This window comes from Marmota marmota, unplaced genomic scaffold, assembly GCF_001458135.2.
Source record: "Marmota marmota marmota unplaced genomic scaffold, marMar, whole genome shotgun sequence".
Taxonomy (NCBI): Eukaryota; Metazoa; Chordata; class Mammalia; order Rodentia; family Sciuridae; genus Marmota; species Marmota marmota.
In genome coordinates, this window is record NW_025999944.1 from 2,330,675 (window position 1) to 2,341,974 (window position 11,300).

The 11,300-nt window shown below is 47.2% G+C and overlaps 1 pseudogene; it reads left to right on the forward strand.

Moving 5' to 3' along the window:
* The first annotated feature begins 702 nt into the window (after nt 1-702).
* On the forward strand, nt 703-1,880 carry LOC125616363 (annotated as a pseudogene).
* Nucleotides 1,881-11,300: the final 9,420 nt, after the last annotated feature.

An 11,300-nucleotide genomic window follows, 5' to 3' on the forward strand; every position in this document is an offset into this window, starting at 1 on the left:
TAGAAAAAGCTCGATTTGTTTTGCAAAACAAGGTTCCCATGCGCCAGGGTACAGGGTTACATGTAAACAATTTTTAAACTATGTAGTTGTTGCTCTAAAAGTTAAAAAAAAAAAAAAAAAAAAAAGCCGGAACTATAGGATTTGTATTAGGCCAGCTTGTTTTTTTCTCCTCAGGAAACCAATTTACAGTAGAGCTGTTATTAAGATTTGAAAAGATGTACTTAAAGGGAAAATCACCTAAAATCTCTAAATGACCCCCACTTACATACACAATCACTTACAAGAGGCCTAGAGATAGAAACCCTGCTGTGGGGATTTGTGTTTTACACTTCCCACCAGGAGAAGGGTGGGGTAGGGGCAGCAGGAAGCCTCCTGGGGAGGACCCAGCTCTCTCCTAACCTTGCACACCAACTCAGCAAGCCCAAACTCCACCTGGGAGCCAGGGGTTAGAGCTGTACGGCCGGTCCCACCGCCTCCTGGGCTGTGACTCACATCCATTGAGGCCACTTTCCCCAAGAGAGGCCCTGCACCTCCTTATGTCCCCAGTAAGAAACATGGGCGCTCGGGAGAGATTGATCACAGTCCACCCGGCCTTCGGTTCAGCCTGCGGGGAGTTGTTACTAACTCATTTATGACTCAGAAATCCAGTCTTTTAACCTGACCCTCACCCTCCCATAGGGTAGGCTTCAGTAACAACTGGTTCTTTCCCACTCCCGTCTCACCTCACCCCACCCCACACCTCACCCTTCAAAACAGATGAGTTGGGAAGTTGACCTTCAGACAGCCCAAGCGGGCTGCAGTTATGATATACTGCCCTCAAGTGGGGTGGGCAGGGCCAGCTTGCTTCTGGCCTGACAGTCTTCTCTGTAACTGTATCTGTCAGGTTTGTGATAGTCGGAGAGGCATTTTTTGCTGCAGAAGCATTTTTAAATCAATTATTTTTTTTTTTCATGAATCCACATCCCCAGCCCTTCTTCCTGTTTATTTTGAAACAGGGTCTCACTAATTTGCCCAAGCTGGCCTCAAAATTGCGATCCTCCTGCCTCAGTCTGTATAGTCACTGGGATTTCAAGTGTGTACCACCACACCTGCACTGCCAGGGCCATCTAAAATGCCATCATTGTTTTTAACTTAAATATTACAGGCGACTCCTAGAGGACAGTCCCAAGAGGATGGTCTCATCCCAACAGCACTGGGGTGCTGTCCACAAGAGGAAACTACAAACTTGACAGAAATATGGAGACCCAGGAGAAATCTGGTTGGAGAGTAGAGCATGGATTGACTCAGAAGGTGGCTGCAGAAGCACAAGACTCCATGGGATGCTTCTGCATTTGTCATTGGGGCTGGAAATGGTGTTGTACAGGTGGAGCTTGCTCAGTTTGGCTTCTCTCATATCACTGGAGCTGATTACTACAACGCAGCTTTCTGGAAGTAGAGAAAGAAAGGTTATTTATCATTAAGTTGAAGTAGAAGACTTTAAAGATGTCTGGATTTCATGTTTGTATTGATGAAGGGACTTATCCTGACAGCGCAGAGGCAAGGAGGAAGCCATACCTGAAACCTCTCTCCTGGGCGTTGCAAGTAAAGGCTTTCTTCTAACAGGCCCATACGAATGGACCAAGGAAGAGCTGCTAAATGAATTCAGCGAAGGATCTGAACTTTTTGAAGAGCTGCCAACTCCCAAGCTCAGGTATGGAGACAGACCTGGAAGCAGGGTAGCGACGACGCTGGTTTTCCAGAACAGCAAAATGTGGGTGGGCGGAGCTCCGGGGTGAGTGCTTGTGGAGCACGCAGGGGGCCTTGGCTTCAGTCCCTAGCACTACAGAACAAAGGGAGGGAAGAGGAGGAAGAAGAAAGGTAAAGGGAAGAAGGAGAAGATGGAAAGAAAGAAGGAAGGAAGAGGAAGAAAATGAAAAAAGAAAAAATGACAACAATCATGCCTTCCTCCTCCTCCTCCTCCTCTTCTATTTCTTCCTCTTCCTCTATTTCCTCCTCCTCCTCCTCCTCCTCCTCCTCCTTCTCCTCCTCCTCCTCCTCCTCCTTCTCCTCCTCCTCCTCCTCCTCCTCCTCCTCCTCCTCCTCCTCCTCCTCCTCCTTCTCCTCCTCCTCCTCCTTCTCCTCCTCTTCCTCCCTCCTGGGGAGTGAACCCAGGGCCTCATACATGTTGGATGAGTGCTCTACCACTGAGCCATATTCTCCAGCCCTTCTTTTTCTAAAAATTTTTATTTTGAGACAGGGTCTTGCTAACTTGTCAAGACTGGCTTTGAACTTGGGATCCTCCTGCCTCACCTCCCAAGTAGCTGGTATTACAGGCACACACCACCACACCGTGGCCTTTAAGGAGAGTAGATCATATTCAAAGAGAGGTGCTTCTGCTCTGCTGAGTAATTGGCTGGCAATGGCTACCTGAAGGTGAACCTGGAGCTAAGTTCACCCACTGGGGCCAGACAATGTTTTATGGGATTTTTGTTGTTGTTTTGTTTTGTTTTTAGCTGTAAGTAGACACAATACATTTATTTTATTTTTATATTTTTATGTGTCGTGCTGAGGATCGAACTCAGTGCCTTACATGTTCCAGGCCAGTGCTCTACCACTGAGCCACAATCCTAGCCCTGGTTTGTTTGTTTTTCACCATAACTTTTAAGAACTCTTATTTATATAGCAGGATCAAAATAAGTCACAAAACAGTGCTTTCCTTTACCATGCACGCTTTCATATTTTCTATGCTATTCTATTTCTTTTAAGAGAAAATCTGGTTGTAACCAACTAAATCAATTCTACTACCCACTAATGGATTATGACACTTTGAAAACCAGCGGGCTGGGATGCTGAACTGCTCTGTAAGATAGAGAAAAACACGCAGTTCCCAGGAGAATTGGGCAAAGCAGTTAGAGGAGGGAGGAAGGGAGTGGGAGAGGAGTGCTAAGGTGTCCTGAGGAATGAGCATCCTGGGAGCTGCGGGCAGGCCTTGCCCAGGGGCTTCTGAACACTTCTTCCACTCTGAAGGCCTGAGCTGCTCCTGCTCCTGAACACTCTCAGTCCTGCTGCCACAGGTGCCCCCATAAGCAGGTTTCAGGGGACACAAGGGAAGGATGAGTCTGATTTCTGGGCTGGTTTAGGGGGGAGCCCAGACAGCACTTAGGGGAGCATAGGATCCACCAGAAAGACCAAGGGCTGAAGCAGAGGCTCCGAGTGAGGAAAGCACAGAGATGAGTGTGAACTAGACTCCCCCGGTGTGCAGTGGACCCTCCCCAATCTTGTTTGGATCCCAGGGACAGGGTTATATCAGGATCGTCAGACTGAAGTTCCCAAATCCCAACTTTTCATAAAGACAGCTTTGCATGCAGAAGGAGACAGAGGACAGAGGAGACAGGCATGTGAGGGAGATGGAAGAGCTGGTGTTCATGGACCGAGAGCTGCCCTCAGAGGAGGGCAGGCCTGAATCAGGCTGGATGAAGCCAAGAGGGGTGAACAGAGCCGTGTGAGGGAGGCCTGGGGAGAAGCAGGACGGGAGGGTTCAGAGAGAGGATGTGTGGGACCAGCTGAATCAAAGGGGAAAATGATATAATGCCAGGAAAACTTGTATATCCCATAAAATGGCCCTTAAAATAAAAGAGACCTTTAATTTAGGTCACCACTTCATCCTTGAATGTGAAGGTAGCTTTCTGTCTGTCCCTGAAGAGTAGAGGGAATACCACTGGGGACAGAGCCCTTAGGGTGCAGGCACGGCTTTCTCCACGCCATCTCTTGAGCCCTTTTCTTTCCAACTTCTCTGGACCCAGTGATAACCCAATGCTGTCAGCATGTGGACCATCCCCAGGTACAGAGTTCACATGTGCACATTCTCAGACTGGACATCTGTGACTCTGTGGGCTGCCCTTCCATTTGTGACCAAGATGGCAATCCCTTTGTTGTAGGGTTGTCATTAGCAGGGGTGAGATCCCTGTTACTCTGTGTGCCCTTATTGACTTACCTGTAGACTTTGGGAGCAAACACCTTAGGTATTGAGCCACTGAGCTACAAGCCTTATCTCAAGAGAATCGAGAATTTAGGAGGCTTTTAGAATGTAGTTCCCTTGAGGTGCTGATTGCAGTCCTGGTATAAAGCAAAACATGGATTTTTGTTGCAGGTAATACTGAAATACTAATATTTCTGGTTTACACATGTAGCATTTAAGAGCATAGAGTTGGGATCCAGATCATGAGCTCTCTATACCAGCTGTGTCATCTTAGGAAATTTACTTAGTCTTCCATTACTATCTCCACCTGTGAAGTGGAGGTGATAATAGGATCCTAAAGATTAAATGAACCAAATGTGCCAAGTATTTGTAACATATTGTTTCATATACAATATACATATTTTAATGGATATTTTTCTAAAAAACAGAATTTATGGGCCTGGGGCAGTGGCTAAGTGGTAGAGCACTTGCCTCACAGCACTGGGTTCGATCCTCAGCACTACATAAAAATAAATAAATAAATATATTGTGTTCATCTACAACTAAAATTTTTTTTAAAAACCCAGAATTTATTAGTGTAAATATCAGTGAAACAATAATTTAACATACTTCAAGTTAAAAAATTATAAACAAAAAATTATCAAGAACATGTGTATCTATAAATAAGCATTTTTAAATTCCAAAACAATAAAATGAAAGTAATTGATAATGAAAAATTGGACATAAAGCAGTAAAATTTCAATTTTTAAAAAGTAAACATTAAAAAGCAAAATTTTCCAATGTCTCATTGTTCAGGTGTGAGTATATTTTTGTGCGAATCTCCCCAGTTACTCAAAGTCTTTTTCTGGCTCTACACTAGTTATGGGAACATAGGGGAGATAATAACTATAAGCTACCTCCAAACATTTTCCTCTGCGTCCATTATACTGCGTTTTGGTTTTGCTTAGGACAACTTCTCAGTGCTTCTCTCCCTGGGGACTGCTGTCACGCTGCTAACTGAGTAGTAGTTTTTATGTGGATTATCTTTTAGCTTCTTGCTTCTGCCACATATAGCTAAAAAGTCCAACACAGAGTTGCTTTCTGCTTTGGCAGAGTCCAATATCAGTTTCACTACTCCCTGGTTCAAAGACTTTGAAAACTAAATCTCATTCTTGCAAGAGACTCTTCCCAATCGTTTACCTCCTCTTGAGCATCACCCCGGCATAAGAGGCTGCCTCCTGGATGAGCACACCCTCACTCTGTTCGAAAATCAAAGTGGGCCAGGAGTGGTGGCACACGCCTGTAATCCAGAGGCTCTGGAGGCTGAAACAGGAGGATCGCGAGTTCAAAGCCAGCCTTAGCAACTTAGTGAGGCCCTAAGCAATTCAGCAAGATCTTGTCTCTAAATGAAAATTCAAAAAAGGGCTGGGGATGTGGCTCAGTGTTTAAGCTCCCCTGAATCCAATCCCCGGACCAAAAAAAAAAAAAAAAAAACCCCGAAAAGAAATCGAGGTGGCCTCTAGCTCTAATACATCCAGCAGCCAGCAGCCTGGTGAAGCCAAATGGCATTCTTGAACCCAGGTTCCAGTAGGCAATCTAAAACGGCGACGCTAGGAGGAGCCATTACACTCCAGATGTCCAAGTGCACCAACCTGGGGAACTAGCCATTCCATTCCCTGTTCAGGGGGACAAAATCCACGGGCACAGAAGAGGAAGAAGAAACTTGTGACTATCCCCCTGAGTACTGTTGAACACATAGCAGTGATTAATATTGCTTCATATTCTGCCCAGTTTCCAGAAAGAAGACTGCAAGGCATAAAACCAAAGATGGAAGGAAAAAGGGAAGGCACGCGAGAAGAGCAGGGCAGCGTGGGAGCGATGCTGCACGACACCAACGCTCCTGGCGCGAGCCGGCAGAGCCCAGGACAGGAGGTGGAGGCTAGAACGGGGTCCGTGCCTGTCTCGCATCTGTGTTCAAGGAGTCTGGGAGCTATAGGTTAAGAACTCCGGGTCCAAACAAGGCTACAGAGAGGCCAAAGCAGAAAGCAAGGCGGAGAGGCAGGAGGATGGAGAGATGGCTAGAAAGAGGCACCGGGAAAGCCGGGAAGCAGCGGGAGAAGGGCGCAGCTGCGCATCCTGCTCACGCGTCCCAAGGGCCCATCCAAGACCAGCGCCCGCTGAGCTTGAAGACTGCGCTCCTCCCTGCCTCCGCGTCGCCAATCTTGCTCGCTCCTCCCACTGAAAGGAGCACGGCGCGGCTTTGAAAGGCACTGTAAAGGGCGCCTGCTCCTGGAGTCAGCCACGCTACCCCGCCGCCCCCAGCCGTTCACCTGGGGCCCCGTTTCTCATCGTTTCCCCTTTGTGCAATGAGGGGATTCAAATAGATGAAAACTGACACCTTTGGATCAATACACGGCACCTCAGCAGTTGTCCAGCAGGCGTGGACAGACGGCAGGAGCCAAGGCCGCTGGCATGGCCGGCCCAGACTTCTCTAGTCCAGTGCCAAGGGCTGCAGGGATCAGGGGCCCGGGGATGGAAGGAACCTCCCTTCTTGGACTTCTGCACTGTGCGGTCTTTTGTTAAGGTCTGTCAACAGTGAGGCCTTCAACCTCAGGGACCTGAGTCTGCCCTCCGCCTTTCCTGGGCTCCGCCTTTCCTCCCAGTGTCTGGGATGGCCCAGGAGGGCATGCTGGAGTGCAGTTCCCTGAGTTCCAACTTATCCTCAGGCTTCACTTTTAACTCTGGCTATTTAGACTCGCTGTAGGGTTTTCATTCTAGAGTTCCTACAAGACACGAAGAACCACAGGAAAAAGGTCCTGCCGGTCTGAAGCAGGGCTAAGGTGAGGGCAGAAGTTTCTGTGGTAGCCCAGCCCCTTACAGGAACACGACTCCTGACATCATATTCTTAAACTCCCATTATTTTCTTAGGGGTCATATTTCTTAAGCAGCTGGGGGCGGGGGTCAGGGAGTGCTCAAAAGAACTGGGGCTTTGTTTTGGATGACTTGGAGCACACAATGTCCCCATTCAAGGGATCAAGGTGGGCTGGGCAGGGGTAATGGATCAAGGAAGAAAAGAACACATCAAGTGTGAAACTTCTGTGCCCAGCAACTGCTGCCAGCTTCCCCGCAGCCCGTCTGACCCTCTGGCAGAATGTGAATAGAGCTGTGGCTCTGACACTTTCCACCCAGGTAAAGGCGCAGCCTGTGGCATCCACTCAACTCGGCCTACTCGCCTACTCCGGAAGGCTCCAGGCACGGTCGAGGAGAGAGGGCCTCCCTGTAGCCAATAAGCAAGAGCTGCTCATTAGCAGCTGCCTCTGACGCATCCGCCCACCAGCCTCCTGCAGGTGTCCCCACACGCCCACCTGCTGGCTCTGGTGGAGAGGCCTGTCACAGCAGAGCTAGGGCTTCTGGGGCAAAGAGGACGGAAATCCAATCTAGAGACATTGAAGAGCTCCTCCCCACCAGTTTGACCATCCGTGACAGCGGGGTCCACCCTGTGTGGGTTTGAGGATGCATGATGGTGGGGTGTGCTTTTCAAAGTGTGGTTCTTGGGCCACAGGAGCACAACTGTGCTTTTAAAATCTAGATTCCTGGGTCTTACTCAGACTTATTGAATCTAAAATCTCTGAGGAATCTGTTTTCATATTTTCCCACTCCAGGTGATTTTCATGAAAGTAAAAAAATTTTTTTTTTGAGAGAGAGAGAGAATTTTAATATTTATTTTTAGTATTTGGCGGACACAACATCTTTGTTTGTATGTGGTGCTGAGGATCGAACCCGGGCCGCACGCATGCCAGGCGAGCGCGCTACCGCTTGAGCCACATCCCCAGCCCATGAAAGTAAAATTTGAGGATCTCTGTCCTAATAGAAAGAACCCTTCTCTGAGACTCAAGGGAAGTAGGTTTCTAGTCCCGGTCTCCCTTCGAGCTAACTGACCTGAGTTTTATCATCTGTTGATTGGATCAGGGGTCAGTAGACTACAGTCCTGTTTTTGTAAATCAGATTTTATTGGAACAGTCCCAACTTTTGTTTGTGTATTGTCATAATTGCTCCAATGGCTCTTGTGTTACAGTAGTAGGGTTGAGAAGCAATGACTGTCGGTTGCAGTTAGCATAAAATATTTACTGTCAGCCCCTTTACAGAGAGTTTGCCCATTCCTGAGTTAGATGAATTTTTAAGGATTTTTCTGATCCTGAGATTTTTGTTTTAAAAGGGGAATTAATTGCCCCTCCCTAGATATGTTTATATTTTTCTGTATCAATAGAGTCTTTTGTTTCAGACATGGCTAGGGAAAATCAGGAAGACAAGAGATGGGAGAGGAAGAAGACAATGTTTGCAGACTGAGAACTAGGTAATTAGTACCAAGAAAAGGTAATTCAGAGGTGGCAGGATTCTTTGCTCAGCATGCGCCTGAATCAGTCAGGGGTGATATGGTCCAAAACTGCGAAGTAGAAGCAGCTGGTTTGGAGCCTACATCTTTTGTCCAGCCTTTCCCAGCTTAGAGCTTGCATCCTCAGGCTAAACCACGGTGTTTCCTTCTGCCTTACAACCTTTCCTATCTTTATCTTATCCACTCAGAAAGAAAGATGTAATCTACGAATTAACCCATGCTGATAAACTAATGGGGAACAGAAAAAAATTCCCCTCAAGTAGAAAAAGGACGTTTTAACTGCATCTTTGTTATGTTATCTAATGGTTAGATTCTAAACTATCAGTTGTTCTAATAACTAAGAGTTTCAGCGTAATAAATTAATGGAGCATCTTCCAGGTCCCAGGGTTTGGATCATGTGCACACCATCCTTCTCTCTCATTCCCTCCCCTTCTGTTGTGCCCACAACTCTCATCACTTAGTCATTCTCTCTCCTTTGTACCCGGGAAACTGCCACACCTGGTCCCACTCTTCTTTTGCAAACCAACTCCTGCACCTGTCTCAGCACTTGGAGGTCCACACCAAGAACCACTATGGCACCAGAGACTGCTCCTGACAGCCTCATCTCCTCTGCTCCATCTTGGTCTCCTCCTCACAGCCAGACCCTGCATTCTTATCTCCAGAACCTGGAGCCAAATTCAAGTCTAAGCCAGGAGTGCTTCCTCACTGCCCTTTTCTCCCAACCCACACTTAAAAACCTGTTTTGACTCTTCTGAGGATAATGACTTATTGGAAGCCAAGAGCCTACAGGGACTGTTGGCCACTAGCTCATGACAGAACCTACGAGTGCCCAGTGTGGCCAAGGGGCCATGAGCTTGGCCAGCAGTATGAGGCCCGGCTCTGGATGAGGGTCTTGGGAGCTCAGCACAGAATGGTTGGGTAGGGAGGAGAGACGGGCATGAAACGATGAGTAGCACTAGCAAATAAATAGATTAATATGTTTCAGCTCAAATGATATCTTGAAAATTAGTAGAGCTAACAACCAGTGAGAAACAGTTTCACCAAATTACAGATTAGTTAAGCATCAATTAAAAGACACATTATAATTTTGTTCACAGAAAGTGAACAAAAATTCTTGGTATCCTTCTAATCACTGGCTAAGTTTCGGGTTAGTCGCCTTGAAAAAACTGCATCCTTTGGCACACACCTATAATTCCAGCAGCTCAGGAGGCTGAAGCAGGAGGATCGAAAATTCAAAGCCAGCTTCAGCAACTTAGCCAGGCCCTGTTTCAAAAGAACTGCACCAGTACCCATCCGGCTGAAGGAAGCTGGAAAACTCCAGCGCCACCTACCGATCAAGTTCAGCATCGCCAGTCTCAGGTGGAGCTTTACACCGCCTGATCAGCCGATTGCGTTTCCTAATTCCTTCTCCTTGAGCCTCCAGCATCTTCTCCTTGTTCCCTGTTCTGAATGACCTTACTTCCTGCTTCACTCTGAAAATTGATCCAGATAGAAGAAATTTCCTCAAGCTCCCACCACTCACGCAGTGCAAACTCTACTCACCTCCTGTGTAGTGGACGAACTGTCCTTGCACCTGGCCAGGACAATCCCTGTGCTCTGCACAAGGTGCCATCTCCTCTTGCCCACCCAGGACATGCAGCAATTCTCCCCATGTTTTTGTATCATCGAATTTTCCTCCTTTCTTGGATCCTGCTCACCAGCATACAAGCATGCTATTCCCTCCCCCATCTTAAAAAATAGTTTCTCTCCATCTATTTCTCTGATTTCCTCTCTAGCAAAACTCCTTGAAAGAGGTGCCCATCTGCTCCTCCCAGCCTATCCTCCTCTCACCCTACCAGGTTTTCTCTTCTACCCAGACTCCCATCGCTAAACCCAGGGCCATTGCTCAGTCCTCACTGACCTCTTGTCAACAGTAGGAGATGCAGTGGGTCACACTCTCCCTTTGAAAACCTCGCTTCACTCAACTTCCGGAACATGTGCCCACCCTTTGGCCACTTCTCCACCTTGCCAACTTCTAAATGTTGGGATGAGTCCTTGATCCCTTCTTTCCTTCATACTTGCCTCCTCTTTAGGTGGTGTCACGTGGTCTCCTGGTTTACTATCATCCATATGCTCATGTGGCCCAGATTTGTCTCTATAGCTCAGAGCTCTTCCCTGGACCCTTAGGCACCCATGCAGCTGCCCACTTAGACATCTGATGGGCATCTCAAAGCCAGCATATCCCACCCCTATGTTCACCCTGATACAGCTCTTCCTGAAGTCTCCCCAATCTCAGTTACAGGCTGTTTTTCGGGCCCTAAACTTGTTCCTCCTTGATTTCCCTTTTCCTTACACTCTACTTCCCATTTGCCAGCAAATTCTTTCGACTTCTACTTTCAAAATATATCCAGAATTAGGCTACTTCTCTCCATCTCCACTGATGACATCATCTCTTGACTGGATTATTGCAATGGACTTCAAACTGATCCCTGCTTTGGCTTTGTCTCTGGTAACCCATTCACATAAGAAAACCAGAGGATCCTGATAAAATCAAGTCAACCTGGGCTGATGGGGCCTCCAGTGCTGGGGCTGAGGGAATAGCCAGGAACAAAGAGGAGACTGGCACTTGGGAGATGGATTACAAAGAAAAGAGTAAATGAGTAACAATGTTGAAAAAATGGGAAGCCAGGTTTCTGTCAGAAAAGCAAACAACAAATATAGGAAAGGCATGAATGAACTGTGCAGTGTTGGATGGAATCTGAGGTGTTGCTGTGAATCCATGTTTTAGAGAGAGAGTTGAAACACAGATGTGTATATTGTGCACATATTAGAAGCAGTGACACCCCAGTGGCAATGAAGACACTAAAAGCCTGCATCTAAGATCCCCTCTGTAAAGCCATTGTGTGGACATGCCACATTTGGCTACCCACTCACCAGTTATGGACGTTGGGTTTGTTTCCACTTTTGGCTGCTGTGAACATGTGCTGTTTC